Source organism: Panthera tigris, chromosome B4, assembly GCF_018350195.1.
Source record: "Panthera tigris isolate Pti1 chromosome B4, P.tigris_Pti1_mat1.1, whole genome shotgun sequence".
In the NCBI taxonomy this organism is placed as follows: Eukaryota; Metazoa; Chordata; class Mammalia; order Carnivora; family Felidae; genus Panthera; species Panthera tigris.
In genome coordinates this window covers 78,692,115-78,705,619 of record NC_056666.1, presented here as the reverse complement: position 1 = coordinate 78,705,619, position 13,505 = coordinate 78,692,115, and the positions used below count along the sequence as shown (strand labels likewise).

The following is a 13,505-nucleotide window of genomic DNA, read 5'->3' as shown; positions in this document are numbered from 1 at the left end:
GTTTCCTCTTCTATCCTATGCTCCTGGAGATAGTCACTTTTATCAGTTTGGCAAATACACCTCCAGGCTTTTTTCTTTTTCTTTCTTTATAATTTTTAAAAATGTTTATTTATTTTTGAGACAGAGAGGGACAGAGCATGAATGGGGAGGGGCAGAGAGAGAGGGAGACACAGAATTCGAAGCAGGTTCCAGGCTCTGAGCTGTCAGCACAGAGCCCGACGCGGGGCTCGAACATGTGGACAGTGAGATCATGACCTGAGCCAAAGTGGGACGCTTAACGGACTGAGCCACCCAGGCGCTCCAGGCTTTTTTCTATGTTCATACAAAACTTTTCTTCTCTTTTTTTTTTTTTTCATCCAGAGTATATTTATTGAGCACCTACAGTGCAAGACACAAGTGCTACATTGTAGACATCTAAGTTCTTTAACATTTTAACAGTTGTTGCATAAAATTGAAACTTATATTGGTACTTTGATTTGTCTAGACTCATCCTGATGAACATTTAGGTTAGTTCCATTATTTTGTTTTATAAACAGTGCCATAAGGAATATCTTTATATAGGTATCCTTTTGTGCTTATGGATTTGTAGATAGGATATGTGCATTTGAAATTTTAATTCTGTAAAATTGAATTTCAGTTTGTAACAATTTACATGCTCACTCAGAACCACGTGTGAATGTCTCCATTTCCTACAACATAGCAATACTGGATACTATGAATTTTCAGTGCAGTTGCCAATTTGATAGATGAAAAATAGTAATTTCATCGTTTAAACTTGCATGTCACTAATATTGGAGTTGACAACTTCTGTTGCTTCTTTTCTAAGTTATATTAACTTTTTGTTATATGCATTTAAAATCCTTTCTCTTAGTTTTTCAGTTGTCTTTCAGCCCCCCCCCCTTTTTTAGAGCAAGTTATGCTTTATGTGAAAATATTTGAAATCTCCTATCAAAAATAAGAATAAGACAGGAATGTTTACCATCAAAGCTAATATTGTACTGGAGCTCCTGGCCATTGAGAAGTCTCATTATTTTCATGTGGTATATTCATCTAGAAAGGGAATTAATTGACAAAATACTAAAACTAGTGAGCTTAGCAGCATGGCCAGATATGAGGTTAACAAACAAAAATTGTATATATCAAATATAAGAACAATAACATCATAAAAATGAAATAATCTCACAGTAAGAATATTACATTTCTAAAAATTTTTTAATGTTTCTTTTTGAGAGAGGGAGACAGAGCATGAGTAGGGGAGGGGCAGAGAGAGAGGGAGAGACAGAATCTGAGGCAGGCTCCAGGCTCTGAGCTGTCAGCACAGAGCCAGACTCAGGGCTTGAACTCACAAACTGTGAGACCTGAGCAGAAGTCGGATGCTTGACCGACTGAGCCACCCAGGTGCCCCCAAGAATATTACATTTCTAGAAATAAATTTAACAGAAAACTACAAGTCATATACTAAGAAAACCAGACTATCTTAGTGAAAGACAAAAAGGTCTTAGTTAAATGAAGAGTTTTACCATGTCTGTGAATAGAAACGCTTGTGTAACGGCATAAGTTTTTGGCTTAGATTAAGTTAAGTTCTAATTAAAACAGGACTTTGCATGGAACTTAATCTGATTTTAAATTTTTGATGGAAAAGAATAATTGCAAAGAGAGCAAAAATTGTTTTGGAAAACATGGAGTGGGTAAAATAACGAGGGGGGGGATAAAGCCATGCGTTATCTTTAACCACTTTAATGGTGTCTTTCTCTATACAGAATTTTAGAAGTTATCCATAGTCAAATCTGCCTGTGGCTTTTGGGTTTCTCTGATGCTATCTCAAGATTAAAAAAATATTTCCCTGTAGTTCCTTCTTTTTCTTTTCTTTTTTTTAATTTAGTCAGTTAACATGTAGTGCAATATTGGTTTCAGGAGTAGAACTCAGTGATTCATCATGTACATACAACACCCAGTGCCCATCGTAAAAAGTGCCCTCAATACCTATCACCCATCTAGCCCATCCTCCACACACTTCCCTCTGTCAACCCTCAGTTTGTTCTCTATTGTTAAGAGTCTCTTTGGGGCACCTGGGTGGCTTACTTGGTTAAGCGTCCGACTTTGGCTCAGGTCATGATCTCTTGGTGTGTGGGTTCGAGCCCCACATTGGGCTCTGTGCTGACGGCTTGGAGCCTGCTTTGGATTCTGTATCTCCCTCTCTCTCTCTGCTCCTCCTCTACTTGTACTCTGTCTCTCTCTCAAAAATAAACATTACAAAAAAAAGTCTCTCCCCATAGTTCCTTCTGACATTCTTATAGTTGTATATTTTCAGCTTTTGTCTTTCTGCTGCAATTTATTTTTGTGTATGGTAAGAGGTAGTTAGAAATGCCAGACCTAAAAGTAACCAATACTGTAGTGGGAGAGGTACTAGCCTAGAATTCAGAAAATCAGAGATCTAGGCTTGCTGTTGTGTCTCCTTTGTAATCTTGGACAAATTAACTCTGGACTGAGAGTCCTCATCTTGAAAGCTGGGGCGAATAAATAAATACCTTTCAGGCTAATTTCTGGCTCTACTGCCAGGATCAAATGAGGTCATAGATGAGAAGGCTTTGAGAAAGAAGAAAACCCTTTGCAAATTTTCTAAGTTATCATTAATACAGATTTTTGGTCTATGCAAATAAAATGTAAGTGGAATGCAGCATTATTCCTCAGTATCAGGTAATAGTTGGTCTATTCATCCAAATGTTTATTGAGTGCCTTTGTACAAGACCTTGGGGGAAGGGAGTGGAGAGTTGGGAAGATGAAAACTATCTTTTTTTTTTTTTTTTTTGAGTGCCTGTTTTGTATTTAGTGCTTTCCTTAAAGATAAGACCTTAACCCCCCATGACTTTACAATCTAGAAGCAGAGAAATCACTGTACATATGAGGAGAATTGGTGCCTTTATGGATGTGGGTATTGAGTCCATGGGATTTGTTAGCAGGTGGACAGTACAGAGGTCGGTGTTGTCACTTTCTAACAATTAGCCTGGCAGAAAGTGCTTTAAGAAACTGCCCTGGTCTTTTTTGCCCACAGGCAGGCCTCCTCCTGCGTGACTTCCCTAACTTCTTTGGCGCTGCTCTTCGCTCAGGCCCACCCTATCAGTTATTCAAATAGTATCCTAACAGATTCCTGATTAGTCTTTTCCTGCACCAGCTCTTTATCACCTTTAAGACCTGAATGTTTTCCCTTTGAAGACTGCCCTGGGCCAATCTGAGCAGAATTAACCAGCTCTGCCTTTCCTTGTGAGCATTCCATTCTGTTGTGGCAAGTGAGCCTTTATTTTACCTGTTCACCTCCCTACCGGTCTGTCAGCTGGAGCTCACAGGGCAGACACAGCCCCCCAAGCAGATACTGAGTCAGTGTTTGCTGAACTAGCTGAGCCCGTTCCTCTCTCTGAGAGCCTTTTGGGTTGTGTAATAGAAATGAGCACTATATAGCTGGCTACCTTTGTGACCAGTTAGACCTTTTTAATCATAGTGGATCAAGGAGTTGAGAAACCATGTGATGTACTAAGGCCATTCTTGAGCCTGGTGATTTTTTATATTTTAGAGTTCTTACTGCTCCTTAAATTCCTTAATTTTTCTTGTTGATTAAAAATAACCTTTATTTTATGGGGCGCCTGGGTGGCTCAGTCGGTTGAGCGTCCAACTTTGGCTCAGGTCATGATCTCACGGTTCGTGGGTTCGAGCCCCGCATCGGGCTCTGTGCTGACAGCTCAGAGCCTGGAGCCTGTTTCAGATTTCGTGTCTTCCTCTCTCTCTCTGCCCCTCCCCCACTCGTGCTCTGTCTTCCTCTGTCTCAGAAATAAATAAACATTAAAAAAATAATTATTTTAATTACACATGTAATATGAAGTTATCATATAAAGTTTTAAAAGTATAGGTGTATAAGAAAATCAAAATAGGGGCACCTGGGTGGCTCAGTCAGTTAAGCTTGTCTGCTCTTGATTTTGGCTCAGGTCATGATCACACGGTTCGTGAGATCGAGCCCCATGTCAGGCTCTGTGCTGACATTGTGGGAGCCTGCTTGGGATTCTCTCTCCCTCTCTCTCTGCCCCTCCTCCGTTGTGCATGCATGCTCTCTTGTCTCTCAAAATAACATGAAAAAAATTTAGAAAAGAAAATGAAAATAATCTGTAATTCCAATATCCAGGAATAACTTATTAATATTTTGAAGGCTTTTTCCATCTTTTTAAAGTCTTTTAAAAATGCATGGGGAATGACTGCTAACAGGTATGGGGTTTCTCTTTGGGGTGATGAAAATGTTCTGGAATTAAAAAGTGTGAACGACGTACAACTTTGTGAATATCCTAAAGAAAAAACAACAACCCACTGAATTGTACAATTTAAAAGGGTGAACTTCCTGGTATGTGAGTCATATCTTTTCTAAAAAAAATTTTTTTAATGTTTATTTTATTATTTTTGAGACAGAGAGAGACAGAGCACGAACGGGGGAGGGGCAGAGAGAGAGGGAGACACAGAATCGGAAGCAGGCTCCAGGCTCTGAGCCATCAGCCCAGAGCCCGACGCGGGGCTCAAACTCACGGACCGCGAGATCGTGACCTGAGCCGAAGTCGGACGCTTAACCGACTGAGCCACCCAGGTGCCCCATGTGAGTCATATCTTAATAAAGCTGTTATTCTTCTAAAAATGTTTATAGATACATACAGTGTTGCCTTTTTCTGACCTGAGAGCAAGTTGCAGATATCATGCTCCTTTTCTGCTAAATGTTTCCCCATATGTAAGAATATTCTCTTACATAACCACAATCCAGTGATCAAATTCAGGAAATTTAACACTGACCGAATACTAATATTTATGATGCCATGCACAGTTAGTTTCCACCAGTTGTTCCAATAATGGTCTTTGTGGCAGGTTTTTTCTTCCTTATCCAGGAGCCGATTTAAGTTCACACATTCCTTTTTAATTTTTTTTTTTTTTTTTTTGAGAGAGAGAGAGTAGGATTGGGGGAAGAGCAGAGAGAGAGAGAGAGAGAGAGAGAGAGAGAGAGAGAATCCCAAGCAGGCTCGGAGCTCTGTGCTAAGCCCGACATGGCCCTTGATCTCATGACCAAGAGATCATGACCTGAACTGAAATCAGGAGTCAGACACTTAACCGCTTAACCGACTGAGCTACCCAGGTGCCCCTCAAACATTCCTTTTGATTGTAATGTCTCTATTTCTGGAACATTTCCTCAATATTTCTTTGATTTTCACGATGTTGACATTTTTGAAAATAACAAGTTACTGGGGTGCTTGGGTGGCTCAGTCAGTTAAGCGTCTGACTTGGGCTCAGGTCATGATCTCACAGTTCGTGAGTTTGAGCCCTATGTCAGACTCTGTACTGACAGCTCAGAGCCTGGAGCCTGCTTCAGATTCTGTGTCTCCCTCTCTCTCTGCCCCTCCCCTACTCATGTTCTGTCTCTCTCAAAAATAAAAACATGAAAAAAAAAGAGAAAATAACAAGTTAGTTATTTTGTAGAATTACACTCAATTTAGATATGCCTGTTAAATTCAGGTTATGCATTTTTGGCAGAAATGTGACATGAGTGATGTTGAGTGCTTCTCAATGCCTTACATCAGAAGGGCTGGTATGTCAGTCTGTCCCATTATTGGTGATGTTGCCTTGAATCTTGGGTAAGGTGGTCCACCAGGTTTCTCCACTAGAAAGTCACCATTTTTCCCTTAAAGTGTTTTTTTTTTTTTAAGGAAAGGAATTTTGCAACATAGCCCATAGGAAAAAAGTGAAGCTTTATCCAGGTTTTACTGTGATGCTGATGTTTTTGAATGAGAGAAAGATGTGACAATATTTGAGGATTAAATGAAAAAGAAAAAAAAAATCAGTCGAGGATGAGGAGGCAGGAGATCAGTCAGAATCTAGATTTGAGTAACCAGTGGAAGATGGTTGCCATTCATCAAACCAGGACACCTAAGAAGAGTGTATTTGAGAGGGCTGATGTTGAGTTCAGTCTTGGAGCTACTGAGTATGAAGTGCCCATGAGACTTCTAAGTTGGGCAGGCGGCTTCCTGGACGTGGACTCAGGAGAGAGGTCTGGAATGGAGGAGCTACCAGGAGGTAGCCCAAAGCACAGATGCAGTTGTCTAGGGAGTGGTGCAGATTACAGGTAAAAGAAGTATTGGGACAGAGCCCTGAGGGACTCCAGCATTTCAGGGAGGGCCAGGGGGAGGTGAAAATGCAAAAGGAACTGAGAAACAGTTGGTGGTAATCCAATGGAGCCAGTGAAAGAAAATGTTGCTCGGATAAGGGTGATATGTGCCCATTGGATTTGGAAGTTCTTGGTGGCTTTGAAGGTGGAAGCTATGTGGTGGGCTGAGGAAAGCATGAGAGGAGAGAAAATGAAGATGGAGTGGGGACAGCCCTTTTAGGAAGGTAGGGGGCAGCTGGAGTGGGAATGTGTGAGGTTTAAACTATTTATTTATTTATTTTTTAATGTTTATTTTTGAGATAGCACGAGTGGGGGAGGGGCAGAGAGAGAGGGAGACACAGAATCCGAAGCAGGCTCCAGGCTCCGAGCTGTCAGCACAGGGCCTGATGCGGGGCTTGAACCCATGAACCATGCGATCATGACCTGAGCCAAAGTCAGACACTTAACCCACTGAGCCACCCAGGCGCCCCTTGGTTTAAGCTATTTAAAATGCTGTGAGAAAGAAGTAGTAGGAAGGAGAGTTGAAGAAGTGAGGGGATAACCGAGAGGGTATCCTTGAGGGAAAAGGAGAGGAAGCGTTTAGACCAGTGGTTTCAACTTGGATATCTATAGGGCCAGGCAGGTAATGTAGATGAGTGAGGTGGGCTGGTGTGGACTGAGGTGAAACAGAATGCAAAATTTTAAGGGCCTATGTCTCATGACCTTGTGATGAGAGATTACATCTTCACCCATCGCCATGAGCTTTGCAGCACCCCCCTGTGAGAGGAACATACATCCTCACCCCGCTGCCCTGGGGTTTGCCTTGGTCAATGGGATATGAGCGGATGTGCCATATGCCAGGTATGAGCAGAACTTTTAAGAGTCATTGCGTGGTTTTCTCTGCCTTTTGTTCCTTTCCTTCTGCCATGAGAACATCGTGTCCCAGATAGGGGCTGTTCCTTCAGCCTGGGTCGTGGAATAAAGGCACGTGGGTCAGGACTAGAGCCAACCCCACCACCAATGTAAACCATGAAAGAGAAATAAACTTCTGTTGTTGCAAGCCCGTGGGATTTTGAAGCCGTTAGTTACCACAGCAAAATTGACTAATGCAGATGTTCAACTAAAATGAAACCATTCTAAGATATCATATTGTACTCAAATTAAAAAGATTCAGAAGTTTGATAGGCATACTCTGCCACCGAGGCCAAGATCACGGGCACTTTCGTATACTGGTACCCTCCGGAAGTTGGCAATCCTTATCAAAATAACAAATGCAGATGGCTGTAATAAAAGGGATAATAGGGGCACCTGGGTGGGCTCAGTCAGTTGGGCGTCCCACTTCGGCTCAGGTCATGGTCTCGTGGTTCACGAGTTCAAGCCCCGCATCAGGATCTGTGCTGACAGCTCAGAGCCTGAAGCCTGTTTCAGATTCTGTGTCTCCCTCTCTCTCTCTGCCCCTCCCCCACTCACCCTGTGTCTCTCTGTCTCTGAAAAATGAATAAACCTTAAAAAAATTAAAAAAAAAAAATAAATAAAAAATAAATAAAAGAGATAATAGTAAGTCTGACAAGGATTTGGAGAAATTGGAACCCTTGTCCAATACTGATGGGAATGTAGGATGGTACTGGCACTTTGGAACGCAGTTTGGTAGTTCCTCAAAAAGTGAAACACAGAGTTACCATACGACCCAGCGATTCCACTACCAGCTACGTACCCAGGAGAATTGAAAACATGTGCCCACACAAAAACCTGTACATTTATGTTCACAGCAGCGCTGTTCACAATAGCCAAAAAGTAGACACAACCCAAAGGTCCGTAAGTTTGGTGAATAGATAAATAAAACGTGGTATATCCATGTGATGGATTATTTGGCTGTAAAAGGGAATGAAGTTCCGATACGTAGCCGCTATGTGCTACAAAAATGAACGAACCTTGAAAACATTATGTTCAGTAACAGAAGCCAGTCACAGAAGATCATATATTGTATGCGTCTATTTATATGAAATGTCTGGAATAAGCAAGTGTGTAGAGGCAGAAAATAGGTTAGTGTGGTGGCTGGAGGTATAAGGGGGCGGGAAATGGAGAATGAGGAGTGACCACTGATGAGTTTCTTTTTGGGGTGATGAAAATGTTCTAGAATTAGTGATGGTGGCTGCACAATTTTGTTACCGTATATATAAAAAACACCACTGAAATGCGCAATGCAAAGGGGTTTGTTTTGTGACATGTAAATTATATCTCAATAAAGCTGTTCTATTTAAAAAAGAATAGGGCACCTGGGTGGCTCAGTCGGTTAAGCATCCGACTTTGGCTCAGGTCATGATCTCGTGATATGAGAGTTTGAGCCCTGCATTGGGCTTGCACTGACAGTGCAGAGCCTGCTTGAGATCTTCTCTCTCTCCCTCTCTATCACTCTCTCCACCCCTCCCCCACTTGCACTGTCTCTCTCTCTCTCTCTCTCACTCTCTCAAAATAAATAAACTTAAAAAAAGAATATAGAAGTTCTATATATGCTGATAAAAGGTCACCTATATATTGTTAACTGAAAGAAAACAAGGTACAAATCAGTGATTATATGCTATCATTTGTGTGAAAAGAGAGAAAGTAAGAATACATAGTCACATTTGTTAGTATTTACAGTAAAAACTCTGAAAGATTACCCAAGAAACTATTAAAAATGGTTACCTGTGGGAGTGGAAGGGGGAATGGGGCACATGGAATGGTTGGGGATTAGACTCTTCACTATTAATATTTTTTATATATTTTGATTTTTGAACTACCTGAATATAGTGCTTACTCAAAAATAAAAATCGGAAAGAAAGCATAATGAATGCAAAACTGCAATAATAATAAAGGGTCAACTCCAACTACAGATGATTGCCAGGCCTTCTGATTTTTTTCACGAGGAGCTGGAAGTTATAGTATTGTCAATCACTTTTCAAAGTTTTAAAACAGGGGCACCTGGCTGGCTCAGTTGGCAGAGCATGTGGCTCTTGATCTTGGGGTCGTGAATTCGAGCCCCACATTGGGCCTAGAGATTATGTAAACAAACAAACAAAACATACTGTACAAACCAAACAAAACCACCTCTGTGCATGAGAGTTGGCTCACCAGTGACCTTGCTTACACTGTGAGCTTCATGACAGAGCTATGGCATTTCCATCCCCCACCCTTTTAATTAAGTAAGCACTATGCCCAACATGGGGCTTGAACTCACTGACTGAGCCAGCCAGGTTCCCCTAGGGCTATGGTCTTTTGCTCTCTATTGTACCTCTAGCGGCCACCAAAGTGCTTGGCATGTACTAGATACTGAACAAATACTGAAAGAAGGAAGGGAGGAAGAGAAGGAGGAAGTTGGAGGCGGTGGGGGGGGGGGTATCCAGAGGGCAGATAACACAAAACTGAGTGCTTTTATCCTCTGAATATGGTTACTACCTTCATTACAGTCCCTGGGATTCCCTTCACCTCTCTCCTGTGTTGGAGGTATTTGATTTGGTCTGATTCTCCTGTCTTTTGTCTATGACCTGGTTTTGGTGTATTTGTTTGTTTTGTTTTATCCCTGGAAGTCTTCAGATCCCCCGTTGTTCTAAAATAATATTATAATCTGTCTTTGTTTTGGTCATTCAGTGGATTCTTTTAATCTATCTTTCTGTTTTGTGGCACCTGGGTGGCTTAGTCGGTTGAGCATCTGACTTCAGCTCAGGTCATGATCTCACAGTTCGTGGGTTCGTGCCCCGCATCAGGCTCTGTGCTGACCACTTGCTCAGAGCCTGGAGCCTGCTTCAGCTTCTGTGTCTCCTTCTGTCTCTCTATCCCTCCCCTGCTCATGCTTTGTCTCACTTTCTTTCTCAAAAATAAATAAATGTAAAAAAAAAAATTTAATCTTTCTGTTCTTTACAGATGTCTTTGATTTCCTTCCTCCTTTTCTCCCCCCGTCTATTTCTGAAACTTTTATTACTCGACTATTGGGCCTTCTGGATTGATCTAAAGTTCTTTTCTTTATCCATCTCTTTATATTTTTATCTTTCTGTGTGATTTTCTTGGCTTCCTTTTATTTCTAATTTTTCATTTCGGTTGTCATATTTTTAAAATCCTAGAGCTTCTTCATGTTCTCTGTGTATTCCTTTTTGAGGGCGACCTATTTTTTAATGAATGCAGTATCTTCTTGAAATTTTGAGGCTTTCTTCTCCCTGCATTTCTCTTCTTCCACCAAATGCCTTTTTTCAGTTTGTCTTTTTACATCTGTGGTTCAGGTTAGGGGCTTTTCTCAAGGGTCTGGTAACTGGCTGGCTGGCCACTCCCATCGAAGAGGGAGGCACTCAGGCGTATTAGAAGGCCCAAGTGCATGGGTAGGCCATATTGACTTGTGGGCACCACTGACCGGGTGATCAGGTGAAGACTGAGATAAGAGCATCAGGAGGTCTTTTCTCTGGGGCTATCAAGGTCAGTTTCTCTGGAGAGGAATCCTCTAGTCTCCTGGCCCTAGAAGGCTCACCTCTGGCCACTGGTTCTGAATGCTGGTTAGAAGAAAGGAGCTGATGTGATAGTCACTTCCTTCTCACCCTCCTCCACTCAGTGCAATGCCTCATACTCACCTGCTGTGGTTCCCTGGCCTCCCTAAGTCCCACCCTACCTGTTTCATTTTCTCTAGAAAACAAATCTCTTGCTTTCTTTGGAAGTCGGGGGAAAGAAGGAGAGTTTCCTGGCTGAACAGGTTGGGGGAGGAGAGTGCGGGTTTAACTGTTCGGTACACAAACTTACACAACTCCTTCCTGCCTTCCAAGATGGCTGGTGTTTTTAATTCCTGAGCCCTTCTGGGCTTCTGCCCCAAGAACCAGCTCGTTTCCCATTGGCATGGCCTTCTGCGGACACACTGGTTTGACTTTCTGCCATTTGCTAAACCAGTTACCACTTCTCATCTGCTTTCTATCATCTATGATTAATGACATCTCTCACCTCTTGTCTCTCTTCTCATTTGCTTTATTCTCCCGGCTTTAAAATTTCACTGATGCAATTTTAGCAGTTTCAGGAAGGAAGAGTGGTAAACGTAGGTGTTTAACCTGCTGTGTTTAATTGGAATGAGCACGGAGACCTTGAATTTGTAGAGATGTTGATTTGAATGGTTGGGTGGCTTTTACTAGCAGAATCCAGTAGTCCTGGTGGATTTGGTAAGAGAAGGACTGGCCAATTGGATTGGGGTTTCACCGGGTGGATTTGGTGGAAGCACCAAAGGGCCGGGGAGTTGAGGATTTTGCACAAAGAGTGGTTGAAACGACAGAACATACAATCTGGGTTGCAAAAGTGAAAGGAATACAGGTGTGGGAGTTGATGGTTAGAGGAGTCGATGGACTAGAGAGCCCATGAAATTGGAAGAAACTTGTGAATTTTTTAACAAATGCTACTTGTTCCTACCACCATCTTCTCAGCTAGGGGCTAAGGCCCTATTCCTAACTCCATTCATGTTTCTTTGCTTTTGTCCTTCTTCCTTTTAAAAAGAAAAACTCTTTGCAGGCAGGGGCCCTTCCCTCTCTAACGTTCCCAGGGCAGGATTGCGTATGGGGAACAAGGGTAGTGATGTCTCATCTCCCCGTTTATCCCTGGAGGACACTGGGAGTGCTAGAGCCCTCACCTCCAGTTTTCATTTCTGAGCCATGACTGAGGTGGAATGGGTAAAGCAGGTGCTGGGAAGGCGGCCACACACAGTCTTCCCTGTAGACCCTCTCTTCCGAGCTTTGGGAAAAGCCTCCCTCCTGGCAGGGGTCTCTCGTTGCTCACCAGCTGTTCCCTCCTTACAAACCTGGCAACCTGTTTTCTACCCACACTGAGCTCCTGTGAACACCAGTAGATGCCTTGGGGGTTCTCTCTTGAAAACCCCTTATTTTACAGAAACTGAGGCCCTGAAGCATTCTCACTTCTGGCCCAGTGGTCTTTGCACCACAGCAAACTCAGTGCCCGAGAGAGCCGCGTGAGAGGCAATCGAGCATAATGGTTAGGAGCAGGGGCCTCAGAGCCTGACACACGTGGGTTCAGACCCAGCTTGGCCACATGCCGGCTGCGTGATCTCAACAAGTGATATACATAGTACCTCTGGAATCTTAGAGGTACCTCTTCCTCACCTTTAAAAGTTGGTAATAGGGGCACCTGGGTGTCTCATTTGGTCAAGGGTCTGATTTTGGCTCAGGCCATGATCTCACTGCTTGTGGGTTTGAGCCCTGTGTCGGGCTCTGTGTTGACAGCTCAGAGCCTGAAGCCTGCTTCAGATTCTGTGTCTCCTTCTCTCTCTCTGTCCCTACCCCCCTCTCAAAAATAAACATTAAAAAAACCCTTAAATGTGGGTAATAAACTTACCCTAAACAGTTGCAAAGATGATGATAATACATATTAAGTACAGAGTGTGGCATATAGTAAGTGCTGTCTTTCTTTGCTTCTCTCCCTCAAGTCTCTCCACCCAAACACCCCACAGCTGCCACCTGTCAGGAGAGCTAAAGTGACATTGATGAAGGATTGACTCTTTCATTCGCAAGGCCTGGGTCAGCTCTCCTATTTTCCCCAAACCCAGTCTGCTGAGGGAAAGTTTAAGGGTGGGACCACTACGGTCCCTTGAACCTGTGTTTTCAACTAGCGTGGGGTTCCAGCAGCTGTTGACAGATTATATCAGAGCAGCCCACTTTGAGGAAGGTTCCTCTTCATGTTTCCTGGATCCTCTCGCCCCCTCATTTGGGGCGAGGGTTCCTAAGCCTTGGATTTCCCCTCTCTCCTTGACCATCTCTCCGAACATTCTCTCCCATGGGGAATGGAGCCCATCACAAGGCTTTAGCTGTACCCTGACTCTTGAATCTGCTTTCTGTTCTAGCAGTTCATCAGAACTTTGGGCTGACCTCCTCAGTCCTCTATCCTTTCCTACCCACGCCACCCTTATTCAAATGTGGATCACTTCTTGCCTGGTTTACAGGAACGCCCTGTTAATTCTGCAACCCTGTGCCATATACTGGTCTTCTGAGCGTCACTTTCATCACATTATTCCATGCCACAGAGTCTTTCAATGGCCTCCTGTTTTCTGCAGGATAAAATCCAGATCCTTGGGCCTAGGTGGCACTCAAGCCTCCCCATAATCATGTAGCCCTGCCCACCCTGCCTTTGCTCCCATATCATCTTTGCAGACCTCCCTCCAGCCAGCCTGGCGCCTTCACTGACCTTCCATACTCTTTTCCCATGTTAGCTCATGGCAGCCCCCTGTCCCCGAATGCCTCTCCCCACCCCCCATCCCCCACTTTCGCCAATCCCATTTCTCCTGCCCACTTTCAAGATTCAGCCCCAGTCCCACTACACATCTTCCCCAGCC

At 43.2% G+C, this 13,505-nt stretch overlaps 1 protein-coding gene across 2 annotated transcripts in view; it reads left to right on the top strand.

Annotated features, from left to right (window-relative positions):
* The window catches only part of CSAD (cysteine sulfinic acid decarboxylase), a 29,421-nt gene that overhangs the window by 1,281 nt on the left and 14,635 nt on the right, over positions 1-13,505 (top strand). The window lies entirely within an intron of this gene.